The following is an 18,350-nucleotide window of genomic DNA, read 5'->3' on the forward strand; positions in this document are numbered from 1 at the left end:
TGAGAATAAATCACTTCACAGCAGAAGCAGCTAGAGAGGTCAGTGATGGCTTGTTTTAAGGCTCTTATACTGTTTGCTGCTATTAAAGCAGAACTCTGGGTAAATTAAATCTTAACAATCGCAGTGGTGCTACCCCTGCACTGTGAGGGTTAAGTGTTTGTTTTGCCTAAGGAGCTAGAATAACAAAGATATACTCACCCAAACCATGATCCTGGCTGGCTCCCACATCGCTCCCTCCAGCCTCGCTCCTCCTCTGCGCCAGCGATGTAATGTCCTGCAGTGTCCTCACGTTCTATACATTGTATAGGACGTGATGAGCTCACTGGAGCCACGATCGTGGTTCAGGTGAGTATAACGTTGTTATTTTAGCTCCCTTGACAAAACGAGCACTTAACCCTTGCAGTATGGGGGTAGCCCCACTCAAGGGTTAAGATGTAATTTTGCCGAAGTTCGGCTTTACCATTACGATGGAATGTCATCTTTTCAGAGGGCAATAGAGCAGTGGTTGGTTGTTTTTCCCAAATGGGAATTTTCAGTGGCAAGCCCCATTCATTGCCATTCTTACAGTTGGCAAGCGGCACCGTCTGCCAAATTTGACGTGCTGTTTACACTTTGCCGTCACAGCCAGGCTATTATTATTAGGGATGCACCGAAAGTGCCATTTTTGTGCCAATACAGCGGCGCCTCCGTAATTTCTCTCCTCCCCGCTGGGCGCTGCTCTGTGTCCCAGCAGGGAGGAGAGAAAGTGTGACAGCCGGCCGAGTGCTGCAGGAGGAGAGCGATGTGAGTGGCCGGCGTCTCTCCTCTCACACCGCTCAGCCTCCTGTCAGAGTCCGGCAGAGCGGTGTGTGGGCGGAGACAGCCCGCACTGTCACAGGAGGCTGGGCTCTCCTCCCAGCACCGCTCACTCAGCCTCTTGTGACAGCGTGTCAGAGAGGAGAGCGAGAGCAAACACTCAGTGATCAGTGATTGCTGAGTGTTTGTAGATAATTGAGGACAGAGTATGGTTACTATCTCCTCAATTACGAACGAATGGGAATGATCTACATCACCTCCTGTTCATTCATCATTGTGGTTATAGTAAACACAAAATGTCCTCATGTTATCAATGAACAGGAACACTCATAGAGGATTCCTGTTCATTTATAACAGGGGCTGCAGAAAAAGAGATTGAGGACTTTGTGTCCCCAATCTCTTTTTCTATTTTAAAAGGGAAATATCAGGGGTCTGTTTGGACCCCTAATATTTCCCCGAAGCCCCTAAAAGTAAAGTAAAAAATTGAAATATTTAATAAAAAATGAATTAATAAATAAAAATAAATATACATTTTTATTAAAAAAAAAAAATCAAATATTTAAAAAATTAAAATAAAAAACATTTTCGGTTTCGGTATCAGTTTTGGCCTGACAATTTTTTAAATTTCGGTTTTGACATTTTCATTTCGGTGCACCTCTAATTGTTCTTATTATTATTATTATACAGGATTGATATAGTGCCAACAGTTTGCACAGCTCTTTACAATATAAGGAAGACATTACAATTACAATACAATTCAAGACAAGATGGTAAGAAGGGCCCTGCCCCTGAGAGCTTACAATCTAAAAGGGAGGGGCCAGTGATACATGAGGAGGGAGCTGTGTGGGGATGAATTGTTTGAGAACGTGATGGTTGAGCGGTTAGGTTGAAGTGGGATAGGCTTCCCTGAAGAGATGAGTCCCAAGGGATACTATTGTGCCCCTTAGGTGGGTGGTTGGGGGGGCAGTACAAATGCAGATCAACTGCCTGTTTTTGCTAAAAAGTCCTAAAAAATGTAAAAGTCGTACTGTAAAAGTTCAGAGATTTCAGCAGCTATTTTTCCATCCGTGCCCTACTTTTTATTCATTTTAGTTCTTCTTAAAATCAACAGAGGAGTCACAACTGAAATAAATTGATAAAGAGGAGGAAATAAATAAGCGGCTGGCGGAGCGGGAACCCGTTCTTCCCAGCGATGCATTTCAGAGATGAAAGACTTCTATAGCCGGCGAGAAGAGTCATCCTAGTGAATCTTTCATGTCTCTGAGAACGTGTGTCCTCTGCAACAACAAAACAAGGCTTTTATTCACACGACGTATCGTTTTCACAGGGACACATGAAACAAAGGAACGCATTCGCATTCGCCATTCGCAAACATGAAAGCTACATTAAGGCAGGCGGAGGGCCTGACTGGGTCACCACCAGAAAGCACTTACAACGTCTCTTCTTCTTTTATAGATGTAAAAACACAAAACAGGATATAAGAACAGAACTGAGGACAAGTGCGATGGCAGCAACACATATTTCTTGTTGGTTGACACATTGATACATTGTGGGCGAAATCTCCTGAACTTGCCCTTTAAATTGTATCAAGAGCCCAAACTGATTGTTTTCTGGATAGAGTGGTGGAAGTGTTAAAGTGATAGTCAAGCCAAAATGCTGATTAAATCACTTACAATGGATGCTGATACTTGACGTTTAAAAGTTCGAGTTTCCAGAGCATTGGCCCTCATATCCTGTTTCAGGGTGGCTCCTTTCCCTCGCAGGGGCCACCTATGGAGTCACCCTTGTGTGTGCTAGTAAACTGTGTGTGTCTCCACAAACACACAGGGACAGCAAGGCAAGATATTCTCCCGTTCCTCCCTTCTCCCTCCTTATGCTATTAGATGGATACTTGCTGGAGACTGCTCTGTCCCTTGTGACCTTGTACTAGACAGGAAGTTCAGGGGAGCTGAGCTGAGAGAGTTGGAGCTGTTCAGAAACATGACGACTGTAAGTGCTTGGGCAAAAATGTAAAGAATTACTTTGCTGGAGAATGTATATTTGTTTGATTTGGATTCATTATTGAATAAGAGGTTTGATACTACTTTAAATCCTTTTTTATTGATGTCCCTGTCCCCACTAGAAATGCACCCATTCTGGTGACCACATAAGGTGCTGACAAATCCAAGGTTTATGGTTGTCACTAGAGCAGGAACAGATGGGGGATCTTCTAATGGGGACACCTATTCTAGTGGCAGCTGTCTTAGACCCTGTTCACACCTGCAGAGAGACTGCTTCTTCCAGTGGTGAGCCAAAGGAACAAAGGGCCCTGGTGTAAGATTTGTTCTCGGGCCCCCTTCCTGAAAAGCCCGCCACCATTGCCTAGCTCCCCCCCTGCTCAGAAACGCGTCAGACTATTGTACCTTTCCCCCCGCTCACAATCCAGTCAGACCATCGTTAGATCATCGTCGCCCCCAAATCGGCTCCCCACCAGATCCTTTGCCAGGGCTTCAGCCCGTGCCGATCAACGCACTGCCATCCTCCCACCTGAGAAGCGGAGCTGTACAGCGCCCCAGTACCGTGCACTTTGCAGCAGCAGCCCCTTATGGTGAAAAAAGTTGGTGATCTCCAAAAAGACAGAAATGATAGGGGAACTGAAGTAATCATCTCACGGAATTCTGGTTATTATGTGATATCTGAAGTATAAAGTAGGCAGACAGCCTGCACATCGTCCTGACTGGCTGAATCACTCATCCTGTCCCACCGCCACTGTGCCGGTTGCCATTGACTCATCCGTGTCCTTCTGTGCTCCCATACTTCTACAGCTAAACGTTGATTCTGTAACCCTTCCACCGCCCCGGTCTCACAATGGCACCAAAATGGAACTGGCAGAGACTTAAAGGAGTGATGTTTCCTGATCCAACAGATATATGTGTCAAGACAGATGGATAGATAGACTTCAATTACATAAGCACTCCCTAAATCAGGGGTGGGAAACCTCGGTACTCCAGCTGTTGTGGAACTACGAGTCTCATGAGGCACTGCAAGACGCTAACAGCCACAGGTATGACTCCCAGAGGCAGTGGCATAATAATATTTGTAGTTTTACTGCAGTTGAGGTGCCAAGGTTCCAGCTTCAATTTATATATAAGAGGACTGGGCAGCTGGTTAACCATTTCGCTGTTAAGGCCTTTTTGGTACTTTTTGCACACATTTTAGGCCTGCATATTACTTAAAAACCCCCAAGCATTATATATTTTCTGAAAACAAAAACCCTGGGGAATAAAATGCTGGCAGCTGCAAATTTTTATGTCGTACGATATTATCACAACTCTTTATCAAACCCCAAAATGTAGTTAAAAAAATTCACTCAAGTTGATTTTGGTGCCCAAAAACACAATATAATACCCATTTGTTTTCTAAAATATAAAAGATGAGGTTAGGATGAGTAAATAGATACTAAACATGCCCAGGTTAAAAATTGTGTGCATCCGTGAAACTGCGACAAATTATGGTACCCCAAATTGTCCATAGGCAACGCTTTAAAAGCCCATACAGGTCATCAGTTTAGAGATATCTGCAAATATTGGCCCTAGAATTATTTCTCTCACTCTGGCGCATGCGGTGATACCTAACATGAGTGGCACGATCGTCATTTTCGTGCATAGGCGCACCAGACACGTGTTTACACACGGGGACGGGGGACATTAGACATTTTTTTACAATCATTTTTTTTGCTCTTATTTTTAAAAACCTTTATTTTTTAATTTTTTAATTTTTTCTTCACTTTATTGCTATCTCATAAGGGGCTTATAAGCTCCCTATGTGATAGCACATTGGAGGTGACAGGTACTCTTTAAGGTGACACTAGGGGTCTAAAAGACCCATAATGTCACTTTTCCACTCAAAATAAGCTATTGGAGTGTAGATAGTGCTCCAATAGCTTATTACCCGGGTTCTGCAGCTAAGGGACTAACAGAGCAAAAGCAGCTAAGGGACTAACGGTGGTGCAATCAGCGTCACTTCCGGTTCCTTAGAATGGGGAGGAGATCTGTGAACGGATGGTCACCATTCTCCTCCCACGACATCCTGCCGACACCCGAGATGCCGTTCCCAAGGCAGGGATGTCTGGCGGGGGTGTGTCCGCACTTCACTAGCTTGTGGAAGCAATCTGGTGGCAACTCAGCCACCAGAATGGCTTTCACTGTAAAGTCAACAGTCAGCTTTACAAATGTACACAGAGTAGCCACCGGCAGTCTGTTTAAAGGGGTCAGCTATGAGATACATCGGAGGGCAGCGCAAGGGTTAAAATTGTGGTTGGACAAAGCACCAGAACTAGGTAAGTATGGAGCTTTATTCATTTTTTGGGTGGGTGGAGGGGTTAGAAGAGCTCATTGTGAGGGTGGCAAAAGGTACAGAAATCTTTGGAAAATAAGCTCTTGAATATTGTCTTACTCTACATGGCTCCTTAGGGTTTATTTATTATAGGTGTTTATATATTGCCAACAATTTACATATTGGACATTCAAGTTAGTCCCTGCACTCAAGGAGCTTACAATCTAGGGTCCCTATCTCATATGTACACAACAGGGCCAATTTAGCACCAATATGGACAGTTAGCCAAAAAGTGTACCAGCATGTCTAGAGTGTGGGAGGAAACACATACACTAGTACAGGGATAACATGATAACTCAATTAGAGCTGCAGCTAACGATTATTTTCAAAATCGATTAGTTAGCCGATTATTAAGTTCGATTAATCAGTTAATCGGATAAACAAATGCAGGTATTGTCCTAGCTGGGATTTAAACCAATGACACCAGTACCATGCAGTTAGTGTCCTGATTAGGATTGAAACAGGGGACCCCAGTGCCATGCAGGTAGTGTCCTGTTTGGGGTTTAAACTAGGGACCCCAGTGCCATGCAGGTAGTGTCTTGGTTGGATTTAAACCAGGGACCCCAGTGCCATGCAGGTAGTGTCTTGGTTGGATTTAAACCAGGAACCCCAGTGCCATGCAGGTAGTGTCTTGGTTGGATTTAAACCAGGGACCCCAGGGCCATGCAGGTAGTGTCTTGGTTGGATTTTAACCAGGGACCCCAGTGCCATGCAGGTAGCATCTTCGTTGGATTTAAACCAGGGCCCCAAGTGCCAGGCAGGTAGTGTCTTGGTTGGATTTAAACCAGGGACCCCAGTGCCATGCAGGTAGCATCTTCGTTGGATTCAAACCAGGGCCCCAAGTGCCAGGCAGGTAGTATCTTGGCTGGATTTAAACCAGGGACCCCAGTGCCATGCAGGTAGTGTCTTGGTTGGAATTTAAACCAGGAACCCCAGTGCCATGCAGGTAAAGTCTTGGTTGTGATTTAAACCAGTGCAATGCAAGGCAAAATCAATTTTACCGAAATATTCCTCTCATCCATCATCAAGATGATCTAGAGGGGTTAAGATCTAAATTCTGTGTCAAGGGCAGTGAGAGCCAGCTCTGATTATGCTCGGCCATTGTGACATTTTACGGAATCCACAGTGATGTCTCTTGAGGTCAGCCCGATCTCCCGCCGACCTTTTGGACGGATCTCTCGTTAGGCGAACAGACAAGGGAGGTAAAATGAATATTCAGCCTGGCGCGGCAAGCGGCTGTGCCCAAATCTAATTTGAATCACTGTGATCCCCGCGTACGAGACTGCCAGAAATAACAAATAATTAGGTCATTGTTTTCCTTGAGTCAATACACAATAAGGAGAAGACAAATGAACTTGACAGCCTGCATATGGACGCGGTGCAGTGGCGGGACATATTGTACACACGCTCAATTCAATTGACCAAGTTTGGTAGAGATGACATGAAATATTCTTCCTAATTAGCCATGTTGCCATATGTTTTTAGAAATGGTCACCCAAAGCACACTACCAGTAGATACTGCAGATCAAAAATGCATACTAGACAAAATGAAAAGCTTTGAGTGACTTTTAATGTGTACCGTAACTGAAAGGCTCCAGTATGACAGTCTAAACGAGTACCAAATCCACTTACTACTTAATACACAAACCTAATAAAGTTACCAAAAAGCTCCCTTTACCTCCACCTTCATTTGCATCTCACCCACTCCCCCCCAGACACTGCAGCTCACAGTGGGAGAGTTCCGCAAACAGAGGCAGTGTTTTCAATCCAGAAAGCAGTGGGTGGGACTGGGTGTGGCCAGGTGCTGATTGACAAGCTACAGGCTTGTCAATCAGCAGTGACAATGCTGACAGACACGCCCCCTACAACATTTTCTCATCCCTTTGTAGAGCAAGCTGGCACAGTCTACATGAGGGTGACAACACTGCACTGAATCAAGAACAGTGCAGCATTGTTGCCCCTCTATCACAGGAAGCAGCATTAGGATTAGGTGGACTTCACTGGCAACAGAGCCCAGATATGAGGAAAACCAGATTGGTTCTCTAACCCTTCTTCGTTCTATCCACAACGCTCTACAAAAAAAGTTTTTTTTCCTGGACTTAGCTTAAACTTTCCACTTTTTTTTGTTTTATATATTCAAATCTAGCATGGCAATATTCCTAATAAAAACATTCTTCACATATGTGGTCACTTACATTTTGCATTTGTGAAAGGCACCCCCCAGATCACTCAGTGCCTCTTCTATCCCCCCAAAAAGGTCACATGGCCACCTTCATATGGACTACGTGTCCTCTCGTCCTTAGTGTCATCCAAAGCACATGGATGCACACCTTATAGAGACTCACAGCATCTCAGGAACCGCTGCCAGTCAACAGCCTTGGAGGAGGAGCTGGGGGAGTGGCCTTATGTCCTGGGATTCTGTCTGTCGGCACACACAAGGTTGGGAAGTCCGGCTGTAGCCTGGCCCAGGCGTGATCCTGCAAGGCATGTGTAAGTGTAACATTACTAGATATTTATTACCTCTCACAGAGATCTCAGTCATCCTCCCAACAATCTGATTTCTCTTCAGAAGGACAGCACCATCTTTGTTCAGACATCATACAGGGCCACCATCCACTTCCTGGACTGAGATTCTGGCTCCAGGATGACACAGTCATGTAAATCCCGGTACCTGTGCAGTTCTTGGTTGTGGTCACAAAGGTTTGACACACTTCGTGACTTGCTACAAAGTTACAGTGTTGCAGTCTGATCCTTGAGGCAGGGATGACAGAGGAAGTGCGTGCTCTGGTCTGCAGCAGACCGATCACTGGGGGAGTGGAGACTAAGGAAATGCGTCTTCCTGCCTGCAGGAGACTGATCACTGGGGGGAGGGAAGACTGAGGAAATGCTTCCTCCTGCATGCAGCAGACTGATGGCATCATCTCAGCCTAGGCAATGTCACTGGACTGGAGGTCAAGGATAACTTTTTGTTGATAAAAGGTAGAGCTTCTTGCTGTATATTGTGTTAAAGAAAGGTCTACTGTAAAGTAATCTTTGGTGTGGCGTTCATGGCTTCAATTTTTGTATTTCTTTTTGTCTTTCCATAGTTTTGTAATAGATATTTTACCCACAAATCTGCCTAGCAGTTGTTCAGATAAGGTGTCAGCCACACAGGGAGTGCATTGTTTTCAGTGAATTGGCTGCCTGAGAAGGAGCCGTGAGGCACAACCATTGTGTAGCACTAAAAAGTGGGAAGCCGAAGCTGTATATGTGATTTACACTTAACTGGAGAGCGCAACTACCTAACAGGGTACTGTAAAGCCTGATGTGACTTACAGTAAGGTAGTTGCGCTCTCTTGTTAAAGTGACATTAAACCCTCAGATTTTTTAACATAAAACAATACTGTAATGTGCGCCTTACTGTAATCCATGGTAGTTTCCCTTCTCTTTGCTGCTCTTCCTTTTAAATCCTCATGTCTTCTCATGCTGGGAGAGAACTTCCCTTTGCAGCTGAGTGCCTCTTCCTGTAGTGCTGGCTCAGGTTGTGAACCTTCACACAGACACCATGTAGCCATTCCAGAGACAAGGCAGTCTGCTGCAAAACAGAAGTTCTGCCCAGCATGAGAACAGATACAGATTTAAAAGGAAGAGCAGCAAAGAGAAGGGAAACTACCATGGATTACAGTAAGGCACACATTACAGTATTGTTTTATGTTTAAAAATCTGAAGGTTTAATGTCACTTTAAGTGTAAATCTGATTGTCTCACAGGGTTCCTCTCCCTGTTTTGAAGAAGCTTGCACAGCACTCCCCAGGGTACAGCAGTATGTACATACACCAGTAGTGCGCTTCCATATCTGTTGCTTTTTAATTTGAAGCTGTGTATGTGATGAGCAAATATAGCTTCCACTGGGTACACACAGCACAACAAAAACAGTACATAGAAAAATGTTTTATTCTTTATTAGAAAAAAGCTCTTCAAGTTTTCTGACTTTTATACAAAAATGTAAAAAAAAACATATAAAGTACAAAAAGTAACACAATGTGTCTTTATAGCGCGAGATGAATTAGAAAAAGTAAAACAGCAAAAGGTGTTTCCAGGCACACTCACCAGCCAGCATGCAAAAAAACCTGTCTAACCACTAAGGTTAAAAGCAGAGGTTTTAGATACACATCTTCTGCTGAATATGTGAAAGCCGTACAGCCGCGTCAAGGCACCTCCATATAGTGCGGTCCCAAATCTAACCTATGAGAATCACCATCTTGGATCACACGGGGCAAAATGTGCTTAACCTTAGTGGTTAGACAGGTTTTTTTGCGTGCTGGCTGGTGAGTGTGCCGGGAAACTTTTTTCTGTTTTTCTGTTTGAAGCCCATTCCGTGTGCACCTTACTGTAAAGCTGGTAACGAATTGATGAGTGTGTTTGCCATTTGTTTTGCGAGAATTAGAAAAAGTGGTCCTCAGTCTACTTGTTACAAATGTAATTGGTATAAACTTCTAATAAAATAATACAACAATGTGGCCTCTATAATCTAATTACATGAATAAGAATACAAAGACAGTTTCATTGTATATGAGGTATACACCCAATAAAAGATTGGATTTATAATTAAAGATTATCCGCAGACTGCGTGATCTTTATTGTACAGAATGTGCAAAGCAATTAGAAGACACAGTATGTGGCGGGAGGTGCAGCCAGCTACAGAAACAAGGATATTAATACCGAACACAATTTTTATTATTTACCCCTTCCTCATTCATGTAGGGGAGGGAATGGATATCTGGAGGCCCCCCACCACCCCTTTCCTGCAGATCCCCACATGCTTTTGGGATCCAGATGTTGGAAGAGGCCCCTTTCACCATCAACATAGGGGCAAAGGGCTTTGCCAGGGGGGCCACCTCTGGCAAACATCCCACAAGAGCTGCAGTTTAGTTGCTCTGACCCAGTCGTCTATTCATCACAATTTGGTCCTTGTCCATTGTAATATATCCCCCCCACTTCCAGGCGCCTTTGTAATATATCCACCCCCCTCCCCACTTCCAGGTGCCATGGTAATTAGAGGTGCACCAAAACGGATATTTTAAAACCGAAACGAAACCAAAATAAAAAAATTGTCAGGCCGAAACCGATACCGAAAGTGTTTTTCTTGACATTTTTTCAACTTTTTCAAATATTTAATTTTAATTTTTATAAACTTTTTAAATTTTTTTAAAGTATGTTTACTATAACTACAACTATGAATAAACAGGAGGTGATGTAGATCACTTCCCATTTATTCATAATTGAGGCTATAGTAAACATACTCTGTCCTCAATTATGTACAAACACTCAGCAATCACTGAACGCTGAGTGTTTGTACCTTGCTCTCCTCTCTGACATGCTGTCACAGGAGGCTGAGCGAGCGGTGCTGGGAGGAGAGCTCAGTCTCCTGTGACAGTGCAGCCTGTTTCCGCCCACACACCGCTCTGCCGGACTGTGATAGGAGGCTGAAGGGACGCCCTGGCCGCTCACAGCGCTCTCCTCCCACAGCGCTCGGCCGGCTATCACAGTTTCTCTCCTCCCCGCTGGGACACAGAGCAGCGCCCAGTGGGGAGGAAAGTAAGCATGGATGTGCCGCTGTATCAGCGACAGGCGCCATTATAATATATCCCACCTACTTCCAAGTTCCATTGTAATATACCCCCCCACTTCTGGGTGCTATTGTAATATATCCCACTTACTTCCAGGTACCATTGTAATATATCCCCCCACTTCCAGACGCCATTGTAATATATCCCCCCACTTCCAGGTGCCATTGTAATATATCCCACCCACTTCCAGGTGCCATTGTAATATATCCCACCCACTTCCAGGTGCCATTGTAATATATCCCCCCCACTTCCAGGTGCCATTGTAATATTTTCCCCCCACTTCCAGGTGCCATTGTAATATATCCCCTCCACTTCCAGGTACCATTGTAATATTTCTCCCCCACTTCCAGGTGCCATTGTAATACATCCCCTCCCACTTCCAGGTGCCATTGTAATATATCCCACTTACTTCCAGGTACCATTGTAATATATCCCCCCCATTTCCAGGTGCCATTGTAATATATCCCCCCCACTTCCAGATGCCATTGTAATATATCCCCCCACTTCCATTGTAACAAGATAATCAATGCTATTCCTTTAATAATGGTCATAATGTTATGGCTGAGCGGTGTACATCTTTTATATTATATATATTTGTATTTATATGCGCAAACATTAATCTAAAGGTAATTTTACAGAAAACGACTGCCACCATTTTTTTTCTCCAGGATCTCTGCTTTCAGAAAATATGTGCAAAAAATAAATAAATATACAAACACGTCTCTGGCAGCGAAAGGGTTAAAAGCACACGAAACCCGGATGCTGAATTCAGTTGCTGGTAAAGAGTCTAAAATCCACACAGTGCAACAAAAACATTTTATTTCGTTACTTCCGTTAAAATGTTACAAAGCGATCACTTACTGAATCGTTCGCCATAAAAAGACAAAAGGCAGCTAAGTAGAAAAAAAGCAAATTAAAAAGAGAAAGTGCCGCGACTGGCAGTACGTACGGGGCAGACAATAAACGCCTCTGGTGCTCGGAATAATTAGTTAAGAGATGTAATTTTTCAAACAAAAAAAAGACGGAATGTTATAATAGCCTTTTCCAGCTTTGATAGCTTCACTTTCATCTTTTTATTCATCAGATATATTTTCCTAATCCAAAATGTATATTTGTAATTAATTTTTTTTAATGGGACCGTCTCCAAATGAAACAAATTGTACTCTTGCATTAAGAAGCAGTCAAGGCAAAAAAGTCCAAAGTAAGCTGCTTAGTGCCGATTCACACCATGAAGTTATGCCCGGAACAAAAATAAAACAAAAAAATAAGCGTAGGGCAAGCATGACAAGGTGAATAGGGTAGACAATAGAAAGAGTTAATGTTTTGGCTTCTGGCTTTAGTTTACTTACCCGATTGGCCAGGACAAAAGGTTAGGCGGAGCTTTAGTGGGGGTCTGAGTGGGTGGGGTTCCATCTTCAGCAGTTGGTGACTGACGGGCGAGGAGCAAACTCCCGCCCACCTACCCACCCCCTTTTTTTGTTTCAGTGGTTGCACCGAGGACATTTGCTTTGTTCTGTGGCGGTTGGGTTCTTGGGAGGCCGTTTAAGTGATGGTGGTTAATGTTTGGGGACCTGTCTTGGTATGGTGTCCTCTATTCATTGGAAGTGCCCGCGGTCAGTTGGTGGTTGTCCCCGAGGCGGTGTGTTGCGGCTGGGGGCCTAACATGTTTTTGGTACTGCCGCAGAGAACGGATTTCAGAAAAAAGGTGTGGCCTTCAAAGACCTGCAACCTATTTTATCTGATGTTGAAGTTTTTGATTAAAGAGTAATTTCATATTTAATTATTTAATACAAAGCCGCTAAGGCCAATTTAAAGCCATATTGGAGTGTGGTCTCTTTATTACCTTCTAGGGACTAGGTGGTGGGCATAGTGGTCTATATTAGAAAAATATTGGGGACATCCATTCTACCTTAGTCATGTGCGGGGTCCATGTTTGGCACAACCTTTCTCAACCAGGGGCCTTCTGGCTTCCTCAGGGCTACCTTGAAGTTTTCCAGCCTGCCTTCCTACCTTCTACCATGTTGCTGCAGCTGCGGCTCCTGCTGTGATGGTTGGATTCTGATATGAAGGCGGGACTCAGATGTAAAAGGGAGGGACTTTGATGTAGGGGGGAACCCCTACTTTTTTGTGTTTTTGCATGGGGTTGCCACCTTAAAACCCATTACATTTTAGCAGGGGCGTCCCGATGTCGCCATGTCTTCATCGCACGTGAGTGTGACGTCATTGAGCATGCGCAACCATCTGATTGATGCCTTCCAGCGGCCATCTTGGTGATGGACGCAGGCAGAGAGAGGAGGGGACGTTCACCCGGTGGGATGAGGAATGCCTGACACTGTCGGGCTCTCGGTCCGTGACCAAGTGCCCGACTTTTTAGAGTGGGGTGACACCAAAATGCAATGGTGACACCCGGGTGCGGCCCACACCCCCCTTGTGATGCCACTGCATTTTAGACTGATGTGCCTTGAGATTTAATAGAGGGTGCTGCACCTAAAAAAAAGGTTGAGAAACACTAGTTTGGCTTGCTCTTCGACCACCGCTCCTGCCTGCCTCCCTGTACCTTACTGCCTGCACATTACCAATCCCAGATTGTTCCTGACTTCATTTTTGTTTGGTTTTAATACTGTAATTGTATCTGTCAATTACAGCATTAAACAAAGGCATACTGCCATCTTCAGACAGCGGTGGCCTCTACACACTGAAGACTTATTTTATAAATGACCTTTCAGTATACTGTACGTGTGATTACTATGTCCTAACTGACACCTCAGCTATCAGCAAGCTGGAGATCAATGCTGATTGTTTTCTCAGCCACTAGCCAGAGCTATCAGTTGGGCATTGTGAAGGTGAATTTTTTTTGTTTTTTTAACCATAAAGTTTTATTGGTTTCAGCATTGTAAACAGTACAGTACAATACATTACAACACATCACATAGTGCCTAATCAACATTAACTGCATTAGGGTACATCAATGGTATCACAACTTTGTGGCGGGGTCGCTGGTAAAGGGTTATTGCCAGCTCCACACTGAGTTACTGCAGCGTGCATTGGGTGTTGACCTGTTGTAACTGATGAGGAATGAAGGTGCATAAGTATTCCAGAATATGAGGTTACCATGATCAGGTGCGTAACTGATATAGCAAGCGAGGTACCAGTAAAGGACCAGTATTCACAACCTGACCCAGAGGTGCGATGATATAGGTGTGGAGCTCATGTGCAATGAAGTACAACAGGGCACTCATACTGTATATGTGGCATTCCATGAAGGTTCACCATCTGTTTTAAAGCTAGCGATATATCAAATAGCAGCAGCTCAATAGAGTTTGTAGTGGCACCACAAAAGACAAACATCACAGCACAGGGTGAGGGGGACATACAAAAAGGGGAGGAAGAGGGGAAAAGGGAGGGGAGTAAGATGCTACAAGTGAAGGTGAATTTTATTCTCCAGATTTTTGGTGGGAAGTTATAAAAGAGTAACTCCAAGCAACAAGTAAGAGAAACTGATGAACTGCAATCCAGCACACAGTTGGGCGCTCAGTTAGCAGTTGGTTGTGCACACGCAATGTGACTTAAAATATATCATGAATGGGCATGGCTGGATTGGTAAAGATGAAAGTAATGGGTTTTATGAAATTCTTCTATTTCTACCAGGAAGTATCATATATTGGCCTCATGGTGGCAATTTGCAGAGTTTGGGTTCACATTAGTCAGGACTCCTGCAAGATCGTTCCCCTTACTGTAAGCTACACTAATTGCTTTGGCATTTCTACAGATCACTGGGCTAATATGGATAATTGGGCAACTTGGCTCTCCCTATAAAACCCCCTGCTAAATGATTCACATACCTTGATTTTTCAGTTACGCATAGCAATTAGGTTAATTACTAACGATGAAAGGGAAAGATGAAAAGGAAATAAGGCTAATTCAGGTTTACACGGTCTGCCTAGAACTAACTAAGGCTTCTGTAACTTTTATAGGAGTTTTGTAAGAAAAATAGGAAAACGCTGCAAGCTGTGCTTTTTACTCGGTGGTCTTTCTGAAATCTCTTGCTCCTAATGTCTGACCATCACGAGGATCATACCGGTTCTTCCAACAGCAGTATAATGTAAGCATAAGGCAAGCAAGGCAGGCTTACAGAGTTAGGGCTAATTCACACGGGCTCTACGTCTTAGAATCTTGTTGGCTGCTCTTCACCCTGTTGACATTTTAAGTAAGGGCAGAGGACTTTCTCCCTTCACTTTATTACTACTACCCTCACCACATGATGTGAAGCACATCCCAGGCTCATGCACCCAGTGCTGTACTCTATGCCTTGGCAATAAAGCCCCCCGATATCTCGCTAGACTTCACTGGTGGCAAGAGCATTTTCATCGGTGCCTAAAGAGACCAGGAAGTGGGATGAAATACATTGTAATTAACTAAATGAATCTGATTAAATAGATAACTTGCAGATGGTTTGGGATCCACATAAACGGGGTGCATGTACCATGTATTTTTACTGTTGGGGGAAAGGTCCACTTGAACTGAGAATTTAAGAAGCAGAAGGAAACTTTATAAGCCCCTTGCCCGCCTAGACATTTTATAGCTTCTTTCTCTAAGCCCCACAATGCTCAACAAGAGGAATCCCATTGTTTTCAATGGCCCGGTTGAGCATTGTGTCCCTTGCGGCCAGTCGTGTGAATCTCAAAAAAGCTTCTTTGGGGCAGAATCCTGCATTTTGGCCTAGAAGATTTTAACAGAAGCACCTGAAAGATGTGTAGCGCTCACCCCCGAAGGAGCCGCTGAGTACGAAACAGGTTCTCCTGCCCCCTACCATGCCTCTGAGTCATCCTACTCAGGGATTGGCTAGGGTCAGGTGCATAGTCATAATCTGAGGATGGATCCTCCCTCACTGTATGCCAAGGCTCCCTTTTCCTCAGCAACAGGAGGAGCAATGAATCCAGCAGATTCAGGGACACCCATAGAGCTCCGCACAATCAGCATCCAGACTGGTAACAGTCCAGGTATTTCTAAATTGAATAGCAACATTTTAAAGGGCGCTACAGATGCTTAAAGTTTTCTTCTGTTTTCAGCCTGTTCAAAATGTCTTTGTTTCCACTAAAAGTGTATTTCCAGTTTTGCAGTCAAATTTGAGAAACCCTTCTATATATTTGTTATGTGTTATGTTTGTCATGCAATCCTATTCACACAGCATACCTAAAAATAAAGCGGACTGCGATCCCATGTTTAGTTTACTAATTTATATGGAGATTGTAGTCCATCACAGGAGCGAGCTTGAAGAGGTAGCTATTTTACAACACACACAGGTACCATAGGGAACAAAGCCCCCTCCAGAAGGAAGGACAGTGTCGGCACCAATTCAGAGATGATTTGAAGATCTACAGCCGAGTGATAGACAAATAAGATAAATTTTTGTTAATAGTTCAGGTACTTGAATGCATTTTTAAGTTTAGCTCCTGAGTTTAGTGTCACTTTAATATCTAGTTATATTCTGACCACATGTGACCTTTAGGTGAAGTCTACAGGGCACGATTGCCAAGCAGAAGTTCCGGGAAGTGTGCTGGGACTATGGAAGCTGAAAGGGATTGGTGAGTCTGCAATATGTTTGTCATGGATATCTGAAGCCCTATACCCTCTTTCCCAGTTTTGCTGTTCTACATTAAAGTATTTAAAAAGTAGTGACTGGCGCCCAATTTACTGTTCACAACCCAGCTAAGGAACCACCCCTGAGAGTGAAATGTCAGCCCTCCCTGCCTTTGGGGGTCCACCACAGGCCTCTGAGGGTCAGGGGGGGGCGCTATAATATAATTTAATTATACATATATACCAGTCATCAAAATTATAGAAACCATATCACAAATAATTAAAAATGATTAAAAATAAAATACAATTGTTAATAAAAATAAATAAAAAAACTCAACCAGATGACTTCCCTTTCCTCTACATATTTACAGTTCTGCGTTATTCCTGCTTCGCTCCTTTAGCGTCTCTTCTGCTATAACAAAAGCATGTCCGTCCTGACAGCAATATAGAACAAATTGATTTTCAGGCTTTCCCCGGCGTCTCATCTCTCTGGCCGCTCGATCATCAGGCAGGAGATTGCTGGCCCCGTCCTACCTCTATCCCAGTGGCTTCGGTGAGAAAGTCGGGAGATGACAGATACAAATTCTGGCAAGAACTCTCGGCAAATAGAAAAAAAATAATTCATGTCCTCTGTCAGCAGAAGAGGAAATAGCAGGATAAGTTGAATGCAATTATTCAGCCAGGCCTCAGTTGAAATAGACATCACTTCCACTCTAGTAAGCAGCACTTCAACTTAAGTCATGCAAGAAACATTCAATTTGATGCCCAAATGGAAATGAGGCATCCACCTAGTGGCAACGAAATGCCGGTTCTGCTCCATGTGGATGCGAGGAGGGAAGACAAGGAGTCTCGTTAAAGCGTCATACATTTTCCTCCCTTAAAGTGAACCTGTCAAGGAGTCTCGTTAAAGCGTCATACATTTTCCTCCCTTAAAGTGAACCTGTCAAGGTTCACAATGTTGGAAAATGAACTTTGTGGTTTAAAGCTAAACTCCAGACAAATATAAAGAAAAACACCAATTCATACAGCTTTGTAGTCATTAAAGTAATATTAAACTCTCAACCTTTTTTCAAAAATGAATCCAGATCAAAAACATATAATTTGCCCATAAAAGTAGTTATTTACGTTATTTCCAAGCACTTACAGTCATCATGTTTCTGAACAGCACCAACTTTTTCAGCTTGGCTTCCCCAAACTTCCTGTCCAGTATGAGATCACAAGGGACAGAGCAGTCTCCAACAGCCATCCATCTACTAGCTTGGAGAAGAGCAGTGGCATCACTAGGGGAGTAGGCGGGGGCGCGACCTTCACCCTGGTGACACCATCAGAGGGGGTGACACCAAAATGACTGACAGGACAGTCATTTTGGTGTTACCACCTCTGAAAAGTCAGGCACTCGCTCATGGACTGAGAGCACGACAGTTGCACAAGAGAGGAGGGATAAGGTATGCCACCAGGTTACATAGTTACATAGTTAGTCAGGTTGAAAAAAGACACATGTCCATCGAGTTCAACCTATAGAGATGAAAAAAAAAAAAAAAGCCTAAACAGACCGCTATGCCCACAATTGCCCACTGTTGATCCAGAGCAAAGCAAAAAAAAAAACCCTTTAAAGCATGAAAAACCCCTTTAAAGCAGGTGACCGTCCCCTCCTCTCTCTGCCAGCATCCATCACCAAGATGGCCACCGGCAAGTAACAGCGTGTGACGCCATCACATGCGTGCGTGATGACATTGCACGTGTGCGCTGATGTCACGTGCATGCACGATGAGGTCATGGCAGGGTGTCACCCAGTGGCCTCTCCGGGTGACACCAAGTCATGGGACGCCCCTGAAGAAGGGAGAAGGAAGGAGGGAGTAGAGGGAGGAGCGAAGCCAAGGGGTGGGAAGCAGTAACATAATTGACCTTTTATGGCCATATTAGGCAAATGACATCAGCACAGGCATACCACCTTGTTTATATGCAGTTGCGGGGTGGAAAACGTGCACACCGC

The sequence above is a fragment of the Nanorana parkeri genome, unplaced genomic scaffold (assembly GCF_000935625.1).
Source record: "Nanorana parkeri isolate BGI_ZX_2015 unplaced genomic scaffold, ASM93562v1 scaffold989, whole genome shotgun sequence".
In the NCBI taxonomy this organism is placed as follows: Eukaryota; Metazoa; Chordata; class Amphibia; order Anura; family Dicroglossidae; genus Nanorana; species Nanorana parkeri.